The 24,508-nt window shown below is 40.6% G+C and overlaps 1 long non-coding RNA gene across 1 annotated transcript in view; it reads left to right on the plus strand.

Moving 5' to 3' along the window:
- Window positions 1–7,664: 7,664 nt before the first annotated feature.
- Window positions 7,665–24,508, plus strand: part of LOC134737051 (uncharacterized) — a 345,347-nt gene continuing 328,503 nt past the window's right edge. The window contains exon 1 of the long non-coding RNA XR_010121613.1: window positions 7,665–7,776. This is a non-coding gene — a long non-coding RNA (uncharacterized lncRNA). The remainder of the gene's footprint in view (window positions 7,777–24,508) is intronic.

Consider the following 24,508-nt stretch of genomic DNA (forward strand, 5'->3'; position numbering starts at 1 on the left):
CTGTTGTGGGGTGGGGGGAGGGGGGAGGGACAGCATTAGGAGATACATCTAATGCTAAATGACGAGTTAATGGGTGCAGGAAATCAACATGGCACATGGATACATATGTAACAAACCTGCACATTGTGCACATGTACCCTAAAACCCTAAAGTATAATAAAAAAAAAAAATTTTTAATTTAAGTTCCAGGATACATGTGGAGAATGTGCAGGTTTGTTACATAGGTATATGTGTGCCATGGTGGTTTGCTGCACCTATTGACCCGTCTAAATTGTGTTTTAAAAATTAAATGATTTGCCTTTATTTGTAGTAGTGATTGCCTTTAATATTATCAAATATCTAATTAAGTTTTCTCTATTGAAATCAAGAACAGAATTATAACTTTTTTTTTTTTTTTTTCTTGAGACAGAGTTTCACTTTTGTTGTCCAGGCTGGAGTGCAATGGCATGATCTTGGCTCACTGCAGCCTCCGTCTCCTGGGTTCAAGTGATTCTCCTGCCTCAGTCTCCTGAGTAGCTGGGATTGCAGGCATCTGCCACGATGCCTGGCTAATTTTTATATTTTTAGTAGAGATAGGATTTCGCCATGTTGACCAGGCTAGTCTCGAACTCCTGGCCTCAGGTGATCTGCCTGCCTCGGCCTCCCAAAGTGTTGAGATTATAGGCATGAGCCACCGTGCCTGGCCTGGAATTATAACCTCTGACTCCTTCCTTTGCCCAGTGAAGAATTTAGTCTGTCTCATGCTTTTAAGTTCCCATCCTTTCCCCTTGGGTCCTTTAAGGGCTTGTTAATTTAAATTGATATAACAAAGCCACATTTTTATTAAATATTATTTATTGTTTTAACCATGGAAATTATTTTTTAAGACTTATTGGTACTTTGGATTTTGAATTGAATTTTTCAAGCATTTTAACAAATTTTGTGCTTAGTACCAGTATATTTATGTTATCATTTTTACTTTCTTGCATTTATAATTTTGATTCATCACTTGTTTACTTACATTGTTTTTGATTAAGATTTCAGGAAGGCTATTGTTATACTTTCACAATTTCTGTATAGCTACATAAATCTTTTTACTATTTTCACATCCAAATGAAGTTTTTCTGTATTTTAAATTCTTGAGTCAAAATAATAATTTCTCAAAATTCTGTAAACATTGTTTAATTGCACAGTGATGTTTAGTATTTCTAAGAAATCTAAGGTAAGATGGACATTTTTCTGTTCGAAGGTTCCTCGTATGTTTTCTCTTCCATTGACTTTTAAAACTTTCACTGGGTTAGACCTAAGTGTAGGTCTCTTAAATTAGCTTTCTTAGAATTAATCTTTCTTTAAAAAAAATCTTCAGATTCGGCATTCTCATTTCAGAGAATTTTACTAATCCAGGGATTTTACTGATAGTATTCATTAAAATATTTTTGAATTTAAAGAGAACTCAAACTCAAGTTTGCTTAAACAACAAAGTGTTATGTTAGATAAAAAGGTGAATGGTGCAGAGACAGGAAGGTGTTTAGGTGTCACATACCCTAAATTCCTATTGTTATCAGGGCATCAATTCTCCTGGCTCTGCCCTTCTAATCCTTTGTAAGCTTCATTCTCAGGATACTTTCCCTCACTTAAGTGATATGGTTGCCCGCAGTTTCCAGGGCTACAGGTTTCTTTATTCATACCTAGGAGGAGAGACAGCCTCTGTTCTCATATTTGTTGAATAAAAGCTGTGTGTTTCACTCTGGGTAATCGCAGGTCATATGCTCACTTGGAACCAATCACTATGAGACCGAGGCAGGGCTTAGACCAGTCAACTTTGTTTCACTTCTGTTCTCATCTCTGTTATGGTTTGTATTTCTTACATCTTTCTTTTTTGTTCTGGGAGACTTTCAAGTTTATCCTCTACAGTGCTGAATAGGTTTTTGTCAGTTTTGATTTTTACTGTCTCTAATGTGAATTTTAATGCAATTTCATCAAAACATCAATTGTATCTTAGTTTTTAGTCTTCTTCCCTTTATTTCTGCTTTTATTGCAATCTGTTCTCTTCTACTAGTCCCCCGTATTATTTTTTTTTTTCCTAAGAAACTGTCTCTTTGCATTTTGGGGGAGATTGTGAAGAAATTTTGAAAACATTCTGGGCTGTACAACAATGTGAATGTCTTTAATGCCATTAAACTGTACACTTAAAAATGGTTAAAATATTTATTTTATGTTATGTATATTTTAACACGATAAAAATTATTCTTTTATAGAAAATAATTCTCAATGTGTATTCTTCCTCCAGCTGTTCAGAATAATATTTCCTTTCCCTTGTAATAAAACATTTTATTAGTCCATATGTTTTGTTCATTTGCATGCATTTTTATTAACTTATCTCTAGCCTTAGCAGGATTTACCTAAGTTCGGTTTGCTAAAAGTCAAGGTATATGCAGTGATAGTAGTAACTTTTTGAGTAAATATGACTTTTCTTCTCTGGTCTAGACCTGGAATGGTTCACATGTTCAGAATCCCCAGGACCAATTCTAATTTTTGGTAGAAATTTAGTGGGATCTTTTGTTCTTTCAATTCTTGTTTCCTTGTGTTTTACTTTATAGGATATGAGGCAGTATTTTGTCTTTTTTTGCATGTGCAATTGTTATATATGAGAGATTATGCTCTTAGCATATACTGCTTCCAGAAACTCTAACTCCACTTTACATCTATGAAGTGTTTCTGAAGGTGTCTACACATCCAGGATGAAATACGCCATAGCCAGTTTCCTCTACCTGTTGGCATGTTGGGAACTGAGATTTAGAGTTTTTCATACAAGTGAGAGAAAAGTGACTCTTAGAGGTGGTGGAAGCATAGAAGCGCAGGAGGTCTGGACAGATAATAGTTCTTAGGCACTGTGTGTGTGTGTGTGTGTAAAGGGGCAAGAATTTACTGTTTGAGTTTCTGGTCATTATAGCTACTCTATATGGGTACATCTGTTTTTCTAAAAATTGATCCTGTCCTGGAGGTTCCTTTCCAGATATTTTAATTTGTTTTGATTGATGCTAATAATTGATTCTGCAACTAGTGCAAATTGCCCTGGCTTTTGTCAAGTTTTCTCCAATGTCAGGAAACAACATCTTCCAACGTTGAAGAGAGCAACCTCCTGTTCTTTCTTGCTCTAAATTAAGAAAATCTGACCAACATGAATCAGGTGCTGTGCTGGTTATTAAGATAGCATCTCTCAGTTCCAAATAAATCTTCTCAAGTTGGCTTTGTGATGCTGGGTCTGGGACATTCTAACCTACATTCTTCTTCCCTCCTCTGCCGTCTCGTTCTCTATTAGGCTGTACCCCTAGAGAGCCTCAGAAGAAGATGGAAAGTCAGGATGAAGGGGAGAAGCGCCCTCCTCTCTCCTGCTTGCTGGTCCATCAGTATCACCCTGTAGCATTTTGCCTCAGCAGGGGCAGTTGTTTCCAGCCTCCTGCTTCTTTCAGCACTCAGATCTGGAAACAGCTGTGAGTGCCCTTCCTTGGAGGTCTGAGCTGGGTCCCTGGGCCTCTCCTTCCTCGGAGGTCTGAGCTGGGTCCCTGGGCTTCTCCTCTGAGCTCCCAGGTCTTAGTGATTCCAATCTTTTCTGTTTGTCCTATAGCCCTAAGGGTGGAAGATGTTTCCTGCACTTTGTACCTCTGGTCTACATCAGTGTTTTCATTTGTTCATTTTACCCTCTAATTCCAATGTTGAAATTGCATGTGTGGGTTCGTTTTCATGTTGAATCCTAAGTGATGCTGGTGCTTAGTACTTACTGGACCTAGGGATCTGGGGCAAGAGAACAAATGGCAATTGCTATGAGGACCATGAGGTGGGTATTGATGTAAGAACCACCCCCCACAAAAAAGAGGGGAAAGATCAAATATCTATTTCTACATGTATAGGAACAATATCTATTTCTACATGTAACAAAATAAGAGCAGTATTTTAGGGCAAATAAAAGGAAGTACCACTCTACACACCCCATAAGTACCACGTATAACTTATGTCCTTAGTTTTGTAGAATGTATGGTTTCCAACTAAGTGAAGCTTTAGGGAGTTAGAAGTGCAAAATATAGATAGTTGGCTTCTTGAGAGCACTTTTCCACCAAACATCCTTTGGAACCCTTGTCAGAAGATGTTCCCTGAGTTAGCTCTCTTCTATCTCTCTTTTTGTAAATTAAAGTAAGATAAGGAAAACAGAAAGTGAGGTAGAAAGCAAAGTATTTTGACAAAATTCAAACATGTCAGATATTCAGATCAACCTTTATAGAAGAGTACACTTAGCTGGGTAGAGCGCACAGCTCTAGGAACCTGCGCTGCTGGAGAGTGATCTCAAAGCCACCGTTCGCAGCCTGACCTTTTCCTATGTCTATCGGCTTTCTTCTGGTGTCTCTTTTCTGCCTCTTCCTCTTACTATTCTTTAACAGCTCCTGAAATCTAATCCTTATTTGGCACTGGGGTAGAAATAGATAGGCACTGATGAAGGGCTGCATCTTAGGAACGATAATTTGTCAGTCTTAGAAGAGCCTTGACAAAATGGTGGGTTTTGTCCTCAGATCCACAGATGGAGGAACTTGATTGGGTTGGGGTCCCAGAATTGCTTGGCCTAACGGAGTCCTGCCAACCAAATTTCCGAAAGAGTAATACAAAATTAAAAGATTAATGAGGGTTTAAGTATACTCATTTACAATAGAAAATATACATCACTAAGCAATGATTACCATGCCTTTAAATACTTATTTGTTGTTATTTCCCACATGCTGTAAAAGTCATTGTTGTAGGGAAGGAAAGAAAGGATATAAGCTTATGCTTAAAAATAGCAAAAGGGCTCTCAAGACTTCACGAGCCTTAACAGAAAGGAGCCAAGATAAGATGAGGCTAACAATGTGAAATAATTGTTATAGTTCTATGGAATAGCCACGTATTTTTGCATCCTATTTGTTAGCTTCTCTTACCTGGAATGCCCATTTGTGATTTTGTGCATTCATCTACTTCTCTCTGAAAAATACCTTACTGAATGAAATCAGCTAATATAACCAGAAGAAAAAAGTTGAAATGTTCAATTAGTGTTAGGGGCTGAGGACAAGGGAACAATTCCTAGATTTCAATGTAATCAAAGCAAATACTGAAATACTAATTAATATTTAGTGTGGAGATTTAAAATTCAATTGGCTTGTGCTTTTACTGGGATTGGAATAGCCAGGCAGCTGTTTCTGAGCTCTTCCATACACTATCAATGCCAAGGAGTATGAATATCCAAGTATTGAACATTTATTGAGGTTTTTCTATTTGAAGAAGATAAAGAATAATATGCAGTCATTATATCCTTTAGAACAGAGGTTGGCATGCTGGAGTACAATGGCATGATCTTAACTCACTGCAACCTCCATCTCTCGGGTTCAAGAGATTCTCCTGCCTCAGCCTCCTGAGTAGCTGGGATTACCGGTGCCCACCACCACGCCTGGCTAATTTTGTATTTTTAGTAGAGACTGGGTTTCACCATGTTGGCCAGGCTGGTCTTGAACTCCTGACCTCAGGTGATACACCTACCTCGGCCTCCCAAAGTGCTGGGATTATGGGGATGAGCCAGCACGCCCAGCCTTGGCTGCCTGTTTTCGCAAATGAAGTTATACTGGAACACATCTGCAGGCATTTGTGTATGCATCTTCTAAGGCTGCTTTCCTGATACAATGGCAGAGTTGAGTTGTCGACATAGAGACTGTATGGCCCACAAAGTCTTAAATATTTACCATCTGATTCTTTACAGAAACAAATTGCTGACTTCTGCTTTATAAGCTTTTAAGTTAGGGACCAATACTTACACATAGGAAACAATAACAAAGAAAACAACAGTAGATCAATAAGTACTAAATGGCTACACCAAGTTATAAATGCTACAGAACTGTGGAGAAAGGATCAGATTGCTCTTTGAGGAGGGCAAGTCTGGCAGCCATTGGGAAGAGTGATTAGATGGGAGAGGAGGAACATCACCTCAAAGACGGTAGGATTGGAGGAAACCAGGGGCAACTTATGTAGTAGCACAGTGTGGTATGTGGCCACGAGACATTTCAGGTCAGTATTGGGAACCAATTACACCAGACCTACAGAGAATAAGTAATATGAGTACAGTGTAATTACTTAGAGGAAGGTCAAGTTAGAATCTGGGGTACAGGTGAAAATTGGAAATGGTGAAGTCGGATGTCCAAATAGAAAGGTGGGGCGGTGTTAAAGCCATGTGGCAAAGATGTTTAAGTGTTGTTTAGAGCTGTGGTTTGAGCTGGATGGCAGAGGCAAGAGCCAGATCATGAAAGCCATTGTTATGGACGCTGAATTCAGTGGCACATGTGAAAGAACAAGGAGATGTGTGAAAGACAGGTGAGATTGTTACTAATGCTGTTAATGAGATTGTTACTAATGTGAGACTGTTACTAATGCCCGCTGTCTTATCCTTTTTAGGAGAAAGTGGGGGCAGTTTTAGAAAACCTGCCAGCTTGTGACTGCTAAAGCCAGTCAGAATCCAAGTAGAGCTTATTAACTACAGCAGAAGCCAGAACAAGGGACAGGTGCACTTGAGATGATCCTAAGTGGTGTGTAAGAGGTGCCTTGTGGTGTATAAGAGGTGGTGTATAAGAGGGCGGAATGGCAATTTTCGCAGGACAGACAAAGGCAATGTCCCAAATCTCCCACTGCAAATACATAAAAGTACTAGATGAAACAGTTTTGAATACAGGATGTTGGAGCTGTCCTTTACATGGGTAAAGGTGAGGATGGGGGTTTCTGTCTTAGTGACCTTGAGCCTGATTGAAATGTTGTGCTGTAAATAAGACCTTTGCATAAAGCTAAGTCCATCAGAGGACTATTGTCTTAAAGCAAGAAGTGACTAGAAAAGCAGTCCACCATTGCAGTGAGATGAAGAGGCAATTATGTCTCTTGGTCTGAGCTTTTGATAAAATATATATGTACATATCCTCAGAGGAACCTGTAACTCCAATTTATATCTCTCCCAAGTTTGGATTTCTAAACACTCTTTAGGCATCCCAGAAATCCCTAACTGAAAAATAATTAAAGCTCATCACTGCGTATTGGTATCCCTGGGGTACCAGGCAGCAGCAAATGCAAAACCACTTTGAAAATACATTTCCATAACCAGGCTCACAGGTCTCTCATAGAAAAAATAAACCACTAGAATTATTATCTCACAATCAAAATCATAAATCATGTGGGAAAATAATCCATCATGAGAGAGAGAGAGAGAGAGTCAGCACATGCAGGGAGGTCGGAGTCCTTGAACTCAGTGAAATCATCTGAATGAGAATACAAAGTAAATGTTTGTAAGGAGTAAAGAGGGAGAAAAATAACCGGGTACAAATAAGTAGCATAACCTTCTGAAAAAAAATTAAAAAATCTTTGAATAAGAACCAAATAGAACTTCCAGAAACAAAATTTTAACCAATAAAGTTAAAAACTCAATGGGTGATATGGCTTGGCTGTGCCTTCACCCAAATCCCAACTTGAATTGTGTCTCCCAGAATTCCCACATGTTGTGGGAGGGACCCAGGGGGAGGTAATTGAATCACGGGGAGGGGGGGTGGTTTTTTCCCATGCTATTCTCGTGATAGTGAGTAAGTCTCACAAGATCTGATGAGTTTATCAGAGGTTTCCACTTTTGCTTCTTCCTCATTCTCTCTTGCCACCACAATGTAAGAATTGTCTTTCACCCTCTGCCATGTAAGAATTGTCTTTCACCCTCTGCCGTGATTGTGAGACCTTCCCCAGCCATGTGAAACTGTAAGTCCAATTAAACCTCTTTCTTTTGTAAATTGCCCAGTCTGGGGTATGTTGGACTAATACAATGGGCTAAACATCAATTCAATATCAATGAAATTATATCTAAGTATCTGGAAGACAGGGCTGGGGAAATTATCCAGAATGCAGAGCAGAAAAGGGTAGAGGTAGGAAAATCTGAGGGATAAAGAAGCATGTGGAATATAGTGAGAAAATACAGAATATCTGTTTTTTCTTGGGTTGACAAACAAAGTTTCATAAACTGGGTGACTTATAAGCCACAGACATGTATTTCTTACCATTTTGGAGGCTGGAAGTCCAAGATCAAAGTACCAGCATATCCAGTGTCTGGTGAGGGCCTGTCTCCTGGTTTGCAGAGGGCTGTCTCCTCATTGTATCTTCATCTGGTGGAGAGCAGAGAGGAAACAAACAAACCAGCCAAAAACCTCATGCCTTCTTATAAGGGCACTAATCCTATTTAAGAGGGCTCCATCCTCATGATCTAATTGTCTCCAAAAGGCCCCACTTCCTAATACCATCAAATTGGGGGTTAGTATTTCAACATACGAATTTTGGGGGGACAAAGACATTCAGTTTATGGCAATATCTAACAGGAATTCTAAAGTAAGAGATGAAATGTTTAAAGATTGGTTACAATTTTTTCCAAAATTGAAAGATATGAAATCCTATATTCAGTAGCGTAACTAGTCCTGAATAGAATGAACAGAAAATAAATTTATAAAGCAACACCATGGATAGACTACCAAAGAGAAAATCTTACAAGCAGCCAGAGAGAAATAATAGGTTATCCTCAAAGAAACAAAATTTAGCACACAGAAGTTTTCTCAGAAGCACAGCTAGACATCAGAAGACAATGATATTTTTAATACTGGTGAGCGCAAAGAAACGGAACATAACAGAGGGTGATCAACCATGACATTTTGCTAGAAACTGTCCTGGTTTTAGCACTGAAAGTCCCAAGTCCTGGGAAATCCCTCAGTCCAAAGCAGATCATTGATCACCCTACACTGCTCTGTGTGGTTAAGCTGTCATTAAAGAGTGAGAACAACAAAAAAAATGTTGTTAAAAAGTATGAGTGAAATAATGCTATCTGAAAAAAGACTGAAAAATTTCGTCTCTTGTAGACTGTTGTTGAAAGGACTGCTGAAGAGTATAGTTTAGGAAAAACAAAATCAGTCTAGATGGAAGGAATTGGATATAATAGGCAATGGGGAACAAAGCAGGTAAAATATTGATTAGTATAAAGAAGTATTGGCTATACAAAATAATAATTATAATAACTAGCAATTTTAGAGCTATAAAATGGAAAAAAAGGAGAGAAAAACCAGCTGACAACAATAACATTTAAGACACTGGGGTGTGCAGATATAGTGGTGCCAGTAATTATCATTTCCAAGTTCTTGAAATGATAGGGATGGAGATAGGACTACTGGCTAAGTGTATACTTTAAATACGCATGTTATAAACTCTGGTGTCCCTTCTACTTCCCCCTCTTTTTCTGAACAATTAGTTTTAAAGCCATTAGGGCAAGATATAGGCATCTGTGCTGGGGTGGGCGGGTGCTAGCCATGGTGGCCCAGAGTGGGGCAATGGAGTCCAAGCTGAGTGAGTAGGATGTTCATGTAGGGGTGCACCTGGTGCAGGTGTCAGAGCAAGAATGGAGTAAGAAGAATGCACAGGAGGCCTGCCCAGCACAGGGTGTCAGAAGCTAAGAGGGGTAAATCAAGCATCCACACAATGGGTGACATAGTGCAAGGTGGTGAAGCCAATAGGTGAGGAGGGTGTCCATGCAGTAAATCAAGCATCCACAAAATGGGTGACATAGTGCAGGGTGGTGAAGTCAATAGAGTGAGGAGGGTGTCCCTGCAGTACTGTGTGAGGGAGGCATCTCCATAGGGCTGCCTGGTATGGGGTATCAGAGCCCAGGCCTGAAGAGGAGGAAGTCCAGGTGACAGGGCTGGCTGCTTGGCATGGTGGGTGGGGTTGAGTGGGGTAAGAAGAGTGTCCATATGGGAGAGAGGAGTGCAGGAGAGATTGGAAGTTGGTTACAGATGGAGATGTTGTTCAAATAAGTAAGTATATTAAGAATAATTGGGAGCCAGATATCTCCTGGTCAGAGAGGAAGAGTTACAAAGTATAAGGGGATAAAACTGTAATGGTTGGATTGAAATTGGTGGTATCTGTGTAAACTTGGGATTCTCAATATAGATAGGCAGGTATAGGAATAAATATAAATTTAAGTGTATGTATATACATGTATTTATGTATATGCATACATATCTATCATGCATATGTATGTTTCTTAGTTTACTGATTGCCTGGGAGCCAAATAAAGGACAATTTGAACATCATATTGAGCATCACTATCACAGCAAATAGTGCTATGGTCTGAACGTTGGTGTACCCCCCTCAATTCCTATGTGGAAACTTAATTTCCAATGTGATAGTATTAAGAGGTGGAGCCCATTGGGAAATGATGAAATCATGAGGACTCCTCCCTCATGTATGGGATTAGTGTCCTTATAAAAGAGATTGAAGGGAACATGTTTGCCCTTTTTGCCATTGAAAAAAGAACTTGGCAGGAAGGCGCCATCTATGAGGAATGGGCTCTCATCAGACACCGAATCTGCTAGCACCTTGATCTTGGCTTTCCCAGCCTCCAGAACTGTAAGTTTCTGTTGTTTGTACATTGCTTAGTCTAAAGTACTCTGTTACAGCAGCTGAATGGACTAAGACAATTTGTAACATTTTATAACCCACTGAGTGTATACTAATATACATTACCAAATAAATAAATTGACATTTTGATGAGCAATGGGAAATTTACATAATTTCAAAATCCCCACAAAATACTCATTAATTCTAAAACAGAAAAGAGAAACTTTGCAGTGGAGTGTCCTGGTAGACATACACTGCATCAAGTGAACATCATCAGTGTTGGGACGAATCAAAGATAACACAGCCTCACTTCTATGACATTTCTGCCAAATATGCATACTCGTGGGGAGATATCAGACAATCCCACATCAAGGGGCATATTATGACATAACTATTCTTTAATCATCACAGTTGTCGAGTTTGTGAAAGTCAAGGCCAGACAGAGGAACCATTCCAGATTAAAAGAGAACAAAAAGACATGACAACAAAATGAAGCACATAATTCTGAATTAGATCCTTTTCTGATGAAGGCAGCTATTAGAGCAAATAGCAAGACTTTTACAGATCTGGGGATTAGGATATAAATGTCAATTTCTTGATTTTGGTCATTGTATGAGGTTTTGTAGAATTATCCTTTTTTTGGGCAAGAAACATATGCTGAAGTATTGAAGGATGGGTGGATTATGGGCATCATGTTGGCAATTTATCCCAAATGATTCTGGAAAAAATGTTCTTTGTATTGTACTTGCAACTTTGCTGTAAATTTCAGACTGTTTCAATATAAAAAATATGTTCTCCAAAATTATTTTTTTTCAGGCAACACTATGGACTAGATGTCCCAAGAAAACCCTCTTAGTGTAAGATACTTAAAATGCAGAATATAAAACAAAAGGAAACAACTTCTTAAAAGCATGGCTGAGGCTGGGCGCGGTGGCTCACGCTTGTAATCCCAGCACTTTGGGAGGCCGCGGCGGGCGGATCACGAAGTCAGGAGATCGAGACCACGGTGAAACCCCGTCTCTACTAAAAATACAAAAAATTAGCCGGGCTTGGTGGCGGGCGCCTGTAGTCCCAGCTACTCGGAGAGTCTGAGGCAGGAGAATGGCGTGAACCCGGGAGGCAGAGCTTGCAGTGAGCTGAGATTGCTCCACTGCACTCCAGCCTGGGCGACAGAGCGAGATTCTGTCTCAAAAAAAAAAAAAAAAAAAAAAAAAAGCATGGCTGAGCAGGAAGTATAAAAGAGAAACAGAGACCAGAATGTGAAGAAGGCATGATTCCCCAGGAGTAAGTGAGCTCTGGATCTCTAGGATGCCCTAAGATTACTTTGTGCCCTAGACCCTTGGCTTTCTATGGCCATGCAAGGAAAGAAAACAAAGATAGCTTAGTGCCCAGAAAGGTAAGAGGTCTGATTAGAGACTTGAACCTGCTAAGGGTGAAAGAAAACTTCCCCACAGAATGAGACTGGCATGCTTTGGTTTTAGCTAAGTGTACAATGGAACAGTCCTTGGCAAAAAAAAAAAAATCTCCCGAGAATTCTTAATCACCACCTATAGGTTTGAGGCTGGGATTCACAGCATCTGTGTGATCTGAAAAACTCCAAGCTGAACATTGAATTAGAGTGATCCTGGTTGAAGTTTGATGTCTTAAGCCAGATTTTCTAAAATATAGAACCTGAAGCAAGGATTTAAAGAGCTGAGACTTTATTTGGGAAGTGCAACCCAGGGCAGCTGGAATGAGGGAGAGGGAGCTGAGGCAGGGGAGGAGGGAAGCCATGCAGTGAACTCTCACTGCTCTGCCCACTGCCCCATGGTGAAGGTGGCAAGCCCCAGCAGGTGCTCAGCATGTCAGATGCCTCCAGTTAGGCTGTGCAGAGTAGCTGACTCAGAGCAGTTAAAGGGAAGGAGGAAAGGACAAAGATCTATGCACCTGGCTCCTCCTAGACCCACTTCCTATTGGTCAAAGTTAGTCTCTGGGAAGGTAACTCCACCACACTTCCAGATTAAGTCATCTGGCCCCCCTCAGCAGCTGTTTGGGATACTGGGCCTGTGCTCTACACCTGTAGTATTTCCTTTACATCTGGAAGTGGTGGGAAAAGCCAGAAGCTCTACATGTGTGGCTGATGGTCTACGCCATGTGACAGTAATGAAAGGGAGGCCCAGGCACACAGCGGGCAAGTACTGGTCCAGCCCTCAATGTGGCAGCATGGTCCAGGGGGCAGACAAGGGAATCTGAGAAGGTATGAACAATCTGGGTCAGATACAGTCTCCTCCTGTCAACCACACCAATCTAATCATGCTCTCATTTTAGGTTCTGTTACTATAATAAGGAGTCTTCCTTTTTATTTTCATGAGAACAGGGCATACTAATTTCTTTTCAGAGAGGAGAGGAATAAGCCCAGTTAGATACAGAGTTCTCTTCAAACTGGTATCCCATTGTGATGTCTGGGAGGATACAAGGCATGAGTAATAGTCCAGCTACTGTGATGGGTCTTGATGTTGTATTTTATATTCTCCATCTTCGCTTCACCTCCACTACCACTCCCTGTGGTTGGTCAGCAGTTAAGCTGGTTTGGATTGCTTGCCTAATGTATGGGTCCAGACTTTCATGTGAACTTTTAGCTGTTCTGCCCTTCTTGGGTTGTGGTTTGTAGCAGATAGTGTTGGTGTCCCCTCCAGGTAACCTCAGCATTCACCTCCACTTTCTGAAGGCTGCATACTATGAACATCTGCATGCTCTGTGACTGAAGGCTTTCTTCTCTGGATCCAGGCAAAGAACAAGCTAGAGTATTAGACAGTGAATCCCCTAGAAGCAGCCCTGAACCACTGGTGGACCTGGAGAGGATGTATAATTACCCAGCTTCCTCACCTTTGGGCTTATGATGTTCTACACTGACTGCCAGATTTGCCCAGCAGGAGTGAGCTCCAGTTGCCTACAGTGATAAATTGGTTGATAATACTGGCTTTCTCCACCTCCTACCTTGCTACTCACTTCCCTATTGGTGTTTTCTGGGCTTACTCCCAAATAAACTAATTGCACTCAGATCCTTGTCAGGGTTTGTTCCTGCTTTACCCAAGTTCAGACACATTTGCTATTATTGCTCCTGAATAGTTAATACTAGGCTTGGTAGCACTATGAGACACCCCAGTGAATCCCCAGCATTCAGACCTACTCATTCCTGCTCCCTTGCGGAGTGCAGCCCTAGTTCTTCATGGGTGTCAGTATCAATGACCACCAACCTTACAGTGACTCCTTTGCCTGCTGAACACTAAACAGTTCATTGGCCACATTGTAGCTGCAGCTTTCAGCTCAGTGCAGCTCTTACTAACTCTACTCCCGCTCCCTAAGAAAGCCAATACCTGTAACCCTTCAGAGTCCAAATTTGGAGGCCAAATTCCTCAAATGGGTTATCGGTTGTAATTACGAGAGGGCTGCTGCTTTTTTCTGTTCTTTTTTTTTTTTTTTTTTTTTTTGAGACGGTGTCTCACTCTGTCACCCAGGCTGGAGTGCAGTGACGTGATCTCGGCTCACAGAAACTCCACCTCCCAGGTTCAAGTGATTCTCCTGCCTCAGCCTCCTGAGTCGCTGGGATTACAGGCACCTACCACCATGCCCAGCTAATTTGTGTAGAGACAGGGTTTCTCCATGTTGGCCAGGCTGGTCTAGAACTCCTGACCTCAAATGATTCGCCCGCCTCGGCCTCCCAAAGTGCTGGGATTACAGGCGTGAGCCACTGTGGAAGGCTGCTTTTAATTCCTCTCTTTGGTTACTGGATTGGACCGGTTTTCTTGTGATGAGAGAGTAAAATATATTGGACTTTTGGTTTAATTCTAGCCACTGGAAACTAGGTTATATAATTTGTTGACTCAATGCATATGTTTCATTCTGTTTTTGAGAAATAGATTCAGGGGGTACATGTGCAGGTTTGTCATATGGGCATATTGTGTAATGCTGGGGTTTGGAATTCTATTGAACCTATCACTCAAATAGTGAACATAGTACTCAATAGGTGGTTTTGGACTCCTTTTGGAGTCTCCAGTGTCTATTTGTTCCATCTTTATATCCACGTGTACCCTTTGTTTAACCCCCACCTGTAATAAGGTGGTATTTGATTTTCTGTTTCTGCATTAATGCATTTAGAGTAATGGCCTCCAGCTGCATCCAGGTTGCTGTGAAGGAAATGAGTTCATTCTTTTTTATGGCTGTATAGTATTTCACGGTGTATATGTACCACATTTTCTTTATCCAGTCCACCTTTGATGGACGCTTTACCAGGTAGATTCCTTGACTTTGCTATTGTGAAATGCTGCAGTGAACATATAAGTGCTCTTTTTGGTAAAACTTCTTTTCCTTTGGGTGTGTACCCAATAGTGGGGTTGCTGGATTGAATGGTGGTTCTATTTTTATGTGTCTTTGAGAAATCTGCATACTGTTTTCCATAGGGGTTGAACTAATTTACATTTCCACCAACATCCTCAATAAAATTTTTTATTTTTTGACTGTTTAATAATAGCCATTCTGACTGGTCTGAGATGGTATGTCATTGTGGTTGTAATTTGCATTTCTCTCATTAATGATGTTGAGCATTTCTTTATATGTTTGTTGGCTGCCTTGTATGTCTTCTTTTGAGAAATGTCTGTTCATGTCCTTTGCCCACTTTTTAGTGTTTTTTTTCTTGTTGATTTATTTAAATTCCTTATAGATTCTGAATATTAGGCCTTTGTCAGGAGCATAGTTTGCCAATATTTTCTCCCCTTTGGTATGTATACTGTTTACTCTGTTGATAGTTTCTTTAGCTGTGCAGAAGTTATTTAGTTTAATTAGGTTCCATTTGTTAATTTTTGTCTTCATTGCATTTGCTTTTGAGGACTTAGTCATAAATTCTTTGCCTAGGCCAATGTCTAGGAGAATTTTTCCTAGGTTTTCTTTTAGGAATTTTATAGTTTGAGGTCTTACATTTAAGTCTGTGATTTATTTTGAGTTAATTTTTGTGTATGGTGAGAGGTAGGGGTACAGTTTCATCTTTCTGTATATAGCTAGCCAGTTTTCCCAGCACCATTTATCAAATAGGGTGTTCTTTCCACATAGTTTATTGTTGTTGGCTTTGTCAAAGATCAGTTGGTTGTAGCGTGTGTGGCTTTGTTTCTGGATTCTCTATTCTGTTCCGTTGGTCTGTGTGTCTGTTTTTGTACCAGTACCATGCTATTTTGGTTGCTGTATCCTTATAGTATAGTTTAAAGTTGGGTAATGTGATGCCTCCAACTTTGTTCTTTTTGCTTAAGATTGCTTTGACTATTCAGGCTCTTTTTTTGGTTCCATATGAATTTTAGAATAGGTCTTTCTAATTCTGTAAAAAATGACATTGGTAATTTGGTAGGAATTACATTGAATCTGTAGATTGCTCTGGGTGGTATGGTCATTTTAACAATGTTCTTCCAATCCATGAGCATGGAATGTTTTTCCATTTGATTGTGTTGTGTATGGTTTATTTCATTAGTGTTTTCTAGTTCTCCATGTAGAGATCTTTCACCTCCGCAGTAAAATGTATTCCTAGGTATTTTATTCTTTTTGTGGCTATTGTAAATGAACGTGTGTCCTTAATGTTCTCAACCTGAACATGATGGGTGTACAGAAATGCTACTGATTTTTTTACATAGATTTTGTATCCTGAAACTTTACTGAAGTTGTTTATCAGGCCCGGTAGTCTTTTGGAGGAATCTTTAGAATTTTGTAGGTGTAGAATCGTGTTCTTGGTGAATAGAGATAATTTGACTTCATTTCCTATTTGGATGCCTTTTATTTCTTTCTATTGCCTGATTGCTCTTACTAGGATTTCACTCCTATACTGAATAGGAGTGGTGAAAGTGGACACCTTTGTCTTGCTCTAGTTCTTAGGGTTAATGCTTTCAACTTTTCCCCATTCAGTATGATGTTGGCTGTGGATTTGTCATAGATGGCTCTTATTATTTTTAAGTATGTTCTTTTGATGCCTAGTTTGTTGAGGTTTTTATCATGAAGATATTTTATCAAATGCTTTTTCTGCAGCATTTGAGATGATCATATGGTTTTTGTTTTCAATTCTTATATGGTGACTTACATTTAGTATTTGTATATGTTGAACCATCCTTCCATCCTATAAAAAACCCACTTGATAGTGATTAATTATCTTTTTAACGTGCTGATGGATTTGGTTTGCTAGTATATTGTTGAGGATTTTTACATCTATGTTTATTAGGCATGTAGGTCTGTAGTTTTCTTTTTTTTGTTGTGTCCTTGACAGATTTTGGTATCAGGATGATACTGGTTTTGTAGAATGAGTTAGGGAGGAATCCCTCCTCTTTGATTTTTTTGGAATAATTTCGGTAAGATTGGTATCGGCTGTCCTTTGTATGTCTGGTAGAATTTGGCTGTGAATCCATCTGGTTTAGAGCGTTTTCTAGTTGGTAATTTTTAATTACTGATTCAATTTTGTAACTTGTATTGGTGTGTTCAAGATTTCAATTTCTTCCTGGTTCAATCTTGGTAGCTTGTACATTTCCAGGAATTTATCCAGCTCCTCTAGATTTTCTAGCTTGTGTACTTAGAGATGTTCATAGCAGTCTGGGAGGATCTTTTTTATTTCTGTGGTATCAGTTGTAATGTCACTTTTGTCATTTCTGATTGTACTTATTTGGATCTTCTCTTTTTTTTGTTGTTAATCTAGGTAGCAGTCTATCAATTTTGTTTACCTATTCAAAGACTCAACTTTTCGTTTCCATTGTTAATCCTTTGTATGTTTTCTTTGGGTTTCAGTTTTATTTAGTTCTTCTCTGATCTTAGTTATTTATTTTCCTTTTTTATGATCACCAGTCATTTATTATCATTTGCAAGTATTATGTACTAAACATAATTGAATGTGCTATATATATTTTTTTAATATATAAGTTCTGGGGTACATGTGCAGAATGTGCAAGTTTGTCACATATGTATACATGTGCCATTGTGGTTTGCTGCATCCATCAACCCATCATCTACATTAGGTATTTCTCCTAATGCTATCCCTCCTCCAGCCCCCCATCCGCTGACAGGCCCTGGTGTGTGATGACCCCGCGCTTGTCCATGTGTTCTCATTGTTCAACTCCCACTTATGAGTGAGAACATGAGGTGTTTGGTTTTCTGTTCTTGTGTTAGTTTACTGAGAATGATGGTTTCCAGCTTCATCCATGTCCCTGCAAAGGACGTGAACTCATCCTTTTTTATGGTTGCATAGTATTCCATGCTGTATATATGCCACATTTTCTTTATCCAGTCTATCATTGATGGGTATTTGGGTTGGTTTCCAAGTCTTTGCTATTGTGAACAGTGCCACAATAAACATACATGTGCATGTGTCTTTATAGTAGAATGATTTATAATCCTTTGGGCATATACCTAGTAATGGGATTGCTGGGTCAAATGGTATTTCTAGTTCTAGAACCTTGAGGAATCGCCACACTGTCTTCCACAATGGTTGAACTAGTTTACACTCCCACCAACAGTGTAATAGCGTTCCTATTTCTCTGCATCCTCTCCAGCATCTGTTGTTTCCTGACTTTTTAATGATCACCATTCTAAATGGCATGAGATGGTATCTCATTGCAGTTTTGATTTGCATTTTTCTAATGACCAGTGAGGATGAGCATTTTTTCATATGTTTGTTGGCTGCATAAATGTCTTCTTTTGAGAAGTGTCTGTTCATATCCTTTGCCCTCTTTTTAATGTTTTTTTCTTGTAAATTTAAGTTCTTTGTAGATTCTAGATATTAGCCCTTTGTCAGATGAATAGATTGCAAAATTTTTCTCCCATTCCGTAGGTTGCCTGTTCACTCTGATGATAGTTTCTTTTGCTATGCAGAAGCTCTTTAGTTTAATTAGATCTCATGTGTCAATTTTGGCTTTTGTTGCCATTGCTTTTGGTGTTTTAGACATGAAGTCTTTGCCCATGCCTATGTCTGAATGATACTGCCTAGGTTTTCTTCTAGGGTTTTTATGGTTTTAGGTCTTATATTTAAGTCTTTAATCCATCTTGAATTAATTTTTGTATAAGATGTAAGGAAGGGATCCAGTTTCAGCTTTCTGCATGTGGTTAACCAGTTTTCCCAACACCACTTATTAAATAGAGAATCCTTTCTCCATTTCTTGTTTTTGTCAGGTTTGTCAAAGATCAGATGGTTGTAGATATGTAGTGTTATTTCTGAGGCCTCTATTCTGTTCCATTGGTCTATATATCTGTTTTGGTACTGGTACCATGCTGTTTTGGTTCCTGTAGCCTTGTAGTATAGTTTGAAGTCAGGTAGCATGTTGCCTCTAGCTTTGTTCTTTTTGCTATGAAATTTAAAGCAGTGTTTTCCAATTCTGTGAAGAAAGTCAATGGTAGCTTGATGGGGATAGCGTTGAATCTGTAAATTACTTTGGGTAGTATGGCCATTTTCACGATATTGATTCTTCCTATCCATGAGCATGGATGTTTTTCCATTTGTTTGCGTCCTCTCTTAATTCCTTGAGCAGTGGTTTGTAGTTCTTCTTGAAGAGGTCCTTCGCATCCCTTGTAAGTTGGATTCCTAGGTATTTTATTCTCTTCATAGCAATTGTGAATGGGTTTGGCTCTCTGTTTGTCTGTTATTGGTGTATAGGAATGCTTGTGATTTCTGCACGCTAATTTTGTATCCTGAGATTTGCTGAAGTTGTTTATCAGCTTAAGGAGATTTGGACTGAGACAATGGGGTTTTCTAAATATACAATCATGTTATCTGCAAGCAGAGACAGTTTGACTTCCTATTTTCCTAATTGAATACGCTTTATTTCTTTCTCTCGCCTGATTGCCCTGGCCAGAACTTCCAACACTATGTTGAATAGGAGTGGTGAGAGAGGGCATCCTTGTCTTGTGTCGGTTTTGAAAGGGAAAGCTTCCAGCTTTTGCCCATTCAGTATGATATTGGCTGTGGGTTTGTCATAAATAGCTCTTATTATTTTGAGATATGTTCCATCAATATCTAGTTTATTGTGAGATTTTAGTATGAAGCACTGTTGAATTTTTTCGAAGACCTTTTCTGTATCTATTGAGATAATCATGTGGTTTTTGTCATTGGTTCTGTTTATGTGATGGATTATGTTTATTGATTTGCATATGTTGAACCAGCCTTGCATCCAAGGGATGAAACCGACTTGATAGTGGTGGATAAGCTTTTTGATGTGCTGCTGGATTCAGTTTGCCAGTATTTTATTGAGGATTTTTGCACTGATGTTCATCAGGGGTATTTGCCTGAAATCTTTTTTTGTTGTGTCTCTGCCAGGTTTTGGTATCAGGATGATACTGGCCTCATAAAATTAGTTAGGGCGAATTCACTCTTTTTCTATTGTTTGTAATAGTTTCAGAAGGAATGGTACCAGCTCCTCTTTGTACCTCTGGTAGAATTCTGCTCTGAATCCGTCTGGTCCTGGACTTTTTTTGGTTGGTAGGCTCTTACTGCCTCAATTTCAGAACTTGTTATTGGTCTATTTAGGGATTCAACTTCTTCCTGGTTTAGTCTTGGGAGGGTGTATATGTCTAGGAATTTATCCATTTCTTCTAGATTTTCTAGTTTATTTGCATAGAGGTGTTTATAGTATTCTTTGATGGTAGTTTGTATTTCTGTGGGATCAGTGGTGATATCCCCTTTATCATTTTTTATTGTGTCTATTTGATTCATCTCTCTTTTCTTCTCTATTAGTCTGGCTAGCAGTCTATCAATTTTGTTGATCTTTTCAAAAAGCCAGCTCTTGGATTCATTGATTTTTTGAAGGGTTTTTGTGTCTCTACCTCCTTCACTTCTGCTCTCATCTTAGTTATTTCTTGTATTCTGCTAGCTTTTGAATTTGTTTGCTCTTGCTTTTCTAGTTCTTTCAATTGTGATGTTAGGGTGTCAATTTCAGATATTTCCTGCTTTCTCTTGTGGGCATTTTAGTGCTATAAATTTCCCTCTACACACTGCTTTCAATGTGTCCCAGAGTTTCTGGTACGTTGTGTCTTTGTTTTCATTGGTTTCAAAGAACATCTTCATTTCTGCCGTAATTTTGTTATTTACCCAGTAGTCATTCAGTAGCAGGTTGTTCAGTTTCCATGTAGTTGTGCGATGTTGAGTGAGTTTCTTAATTTGATTGCACTGTGGTCTGAGAGACTGTTTGTTATGATTTCCATTCTTTTGCATTTGCTGAAGAGTGTTTTACTTCCAATTATGTGGTCAATTTTAGAATAAGTGCGATGTGGTGCTGAGAAGAATGTATATTCTGTTGATTTGGGGTGGAGAGTTCTGTAGATGTCTACTAGGTCCACTTGGTCTAGAGCTGAGTTCAAGTCCTGGATATCCTTGTTAATTTTCTGTCTTGTTGATCTGTCTAATATTGACAGTGGGGGTTTTAAAGTCTCCCGCTATTATTGTGTGGGAGTCTAAGTCTCTTTGTAGGTCTCTAACAACGCTTTATGAATCTGGGTGCTCCTGTATTGGGTGCATGTGTATTTAGAATAGTTAGCTCTTCTTGTTGAATTGAGCCCTTTACCATTATGTAATACCCTTGTCTCTTTTGATCTTTTTTGGTTTAAAGTCTGTTTTATCAGAGACTAGGATTGCAATCCCTGCTTCTTTTTTCTTTCCATTCACTTGGTAAGTATTCCTCCATCCATTTATTTTGAGCCTATATGTGTCTTTTCACGTGAGATGGGTCTCCTGAATACAGCACACTGATGGATCTTCACTCTTTATCCAATTTGCCAGTCTGTGTCTTTAATTGGCACATTTAGCCTGTTTACATTTAAGGTTAATATTGTTATGTGTGAATTTGATCCTGTCATTATGATGCTAGCTGGTTATTTTGCCCATTAGTTGATGCAGTTTCTTCATAGTGTCAATGGTCTTTACAATTTGGTATATTTCTGCAGTGGCTGGTACTGGTTTTTCCTTTCCATGTTTAGTGCAGGCAGGCCTGGTGCTGACAAAATCTCTCAGCATTTGCTTGTCTGTAAAGGACTTTATTTCTCCTTTGCTTATGAAGCTTAGTTTGGCTGGATATGAAATTCTGGGTTGAAAATTCTTTTCTTTAAGAATGTTGAATATTGGCCCCCACTCTCTTCTGGCTTGTAGAGTTTCTGCTGAGAGATCTGCTGTTAGTCTGATGGGCTTCCCTTTGTGGGTAACCCAACTTTTCTCTCGGCTGCCCTTAACATTTTTTCCTTCATTTCAACCTTGGTGAATCTAATAATTATGTGTCTTGGGGTTGCTCTTCTCAAGGAGTATCTTTGTAGTGTTCTCTCTATCTCCTGAATTTGAATGTTGGCCTGTCTTGCTAGGTTGGAGAAGTTTTCCTGGATAATATCCTGAAGTGTGTTTTCCAACTTGGTTCCATTCTCCCTGTCACTTTCAGGTACACCAATCAAATGTAGATTTGGCCTTTTCACATAGTCCTATGTTTCTCATAGGCTTTGTTTGTTTCTTTTCACCCTTTTTTCTCTAATAATCTTGTCTTCTCGCTTTATTTCACTGAGTTGATCTTCATTCTCTGTTATCCTTTCCTGTGCTTGAGCCATTCAGCTATTGATACTTGTGTATGCTTCACAAAGTTCTCATGCTGTGTTTTTCAGCTCCATCAGGTCATTTATGTTCTTCTCTAAACTGGTTATTCTAGTTAGCAATTCATCTAACCTTTTTTCAAGTTTCTTAGATTCCTTGCATTCAGTTAAAACATGCTCCTTTAGCTCGGAGGAGTTTCTTATTACCCACCTCCTGAAGCCTACTTCTGTCAATTAGTCAAACTCATTCTCTGTCTAGTTTTGTTCTCTTGGTGGTGAGGAGTTGTGATCCTTTGGAGGAGAAAAGGCATTCTTGTTTTTGGGATTTTTCAGCCTTTTTGCGCTGGTTTCTCCCCATCTTCATGGATTTATCTACCTTTGGTCTTTGGTGTTGGTGACCTTCGGATTGGGTCTCTGAGTGGATGTCCTTTTTGTTGATGTTGATACTATTCCTTTTCTGTTTGTTAGTTTTCCTTCTCACTGTCAGGCCCCTCTGCTGCAGGTCTGCTGGAGGTCCCTCCAGACGCTGTTTGCCTGGGTATCGCCAGTAGAGGCTGCAGAACAGCAAAGATTGCTGCCTGTTTCATCTTCTGGAAGCTTTGTCCCAGAGGCACACCTACCAGATGCCCACCAGAGCTCTCCTGTATGAGATGTCTGTTGGCCCCTACTGGGAGGTGTCTCCCAGTTGGATACATGGGGGTCAGGGACCCACTTGAGGAGGCAGTCTGACCTTTAGCAGAGCTTGAACACTGTGCTGGGAGACCCGCTTCTCTCTTCAGAGCCAGCAGGCAGGGACGTTTAAGTCTGCTGAAGATGTGCCCACAGCTGCCCCTTCCCCCAGGTGCTCTGTCCCAGGGAGATGGGGGTTTTATCTATAAGTCCCTGACTGGGGCTGCTGCCTTATTTTCAGAGATGCCCTGCCCAGAGAGGAGGAATCTAGAGAGGCAGTCTGGCCGCAGTAGCCTTGCTGGGCTGTGGTTGGCTCCACCCAGTTCATACTTCCCTGTAGCTTTATTTACACCGTGAGGGTAAAACTGCCTACTGAAGCCTCAGTGATGGCAGACACCCCTCCACCCACCAAGTTTGAGTGTCCCAGGTTGACTTCAGACTCCGAGAATTTTTTTTTCTTTTTTCTTTTTTTTTTTTTTTTTTGAGATGGTGTCTCAATCTGTCGCCCAGGCTGGAGAGCAGTGGCGCAATCCCGGCCCAGTGCAACCTCTGCCGCCCAGTGATTCTCCTGCCTCAGCCTCCCAGGTAACTGGGATTACAGGCGCTTGCCACCACATCTGGCTAATTTTTGTGGTTTTAGCAGAGATGGGGTTTCACCATCTTGGCCAGGCTGGTTTTGAACTCCTGACCTCGTGATCCATCCACCTTGGCCTCCCAAAGTGCTGGGATTAAGGCATGAGCCACCCTGCCCAGCCTGGCAGTGAGAATTTCAAGCCAGTGGATCTTAGCTTGCTGGGCTCCGTGGGGATGGGATCCGCTAAGCTAGACCACTTGGCTCCCTGGCTTCAGCCCCCTCTCCGGGGGAGCGAACGGTTCTGTCTCGCTGGCATTCCGGGTGCCACTGGTGTATGAAAAAAACCTCCTGCCGCTAACTCAGTGTCTGCCCAAATGGCCGCCCTGTTTTGTGCTTGAAACCCAGGGCCCTGGTGGTATATACACCCGAGGGAATCTCCCGGTCTGCAGGTTGCGAAGACTGTGGGAAAAGTGTAGTATCTGGGCTGGATAGCTCCATCCCTGATGGCAGGTCTCGGGAAGTTTTATCTCTTTCGTGGGAATTATGTTGGGTTGTGCAGTTCACTCTACCGGACAGTAGGTGGCACTTATGGGTATGAACCAGCTGAGCGCTGTACTATGCTGTCTGCTGAAGTTGGGATGGGCCCTGCAGGTTGACTTCCTGGCCTGTAAGTAGCGCTTGCAGGTGAGAGGCAATTGCAGTGATGGCAGTAGAATTTTTTTCTTGGCCTTGGTTGAACAGGGGAAGTACTGGGCTGTCCTTGGCGATCCCAGGGATACCATTCTGTGCTCTGCTGAGAGCAGCTGAAGGGGGCAAAGCTGGGTGTGGCTGGGTTGGGCAAGTCCATTATCAGGCTCTCTGAGGCTGACGTGAATGCTGACCTTGGTGGAGGCATAGGGGCAGTTCTCAGGCTGGTAGGACAACCTTTCAGGAAGGGACGAAGAAGACCCTCCTGTGCCACAGAACTTGCTTAGGGGAAGAGAAGTGGACTGGGGTTTTTAGCCCAGCAGGCAGCCATGGGGCCCACACAGTTTATGCTCCCCTGACCCAGTGAGTCTCCCTCTCACATCTGGTCCAGCCAACAAGCCTGACCAGCTAAGTTCATCCCAAGCTGTCTGCGCCCAGATCACTGAACGCTACTGGGCATTCCGGGCTGCCAGACTCCCTGAAGGGGAAACTGCAGCTATCAGGCCATGCCTTTCCACACCTGGCCTTGCAAAGGAAGGGGTGCCCAGCTCCCACACCACCACATGAACC

This window comes from Symphalangus syndactylus, chromosome 6 (genome assembly GCF_028878055.3).
Source record: "Symphalangus syndactylus isolate Jambi chromosome 6, NHGRI_mSymSyn1-v2.1_pri, whole genome shotgun sequence".
Lineage (NCBI taxonomy): Eukaryota > Metazoa > Chordata > Mammalia > Primates > Hylobatidae > Symphalangus > Symphalangus syndactylus.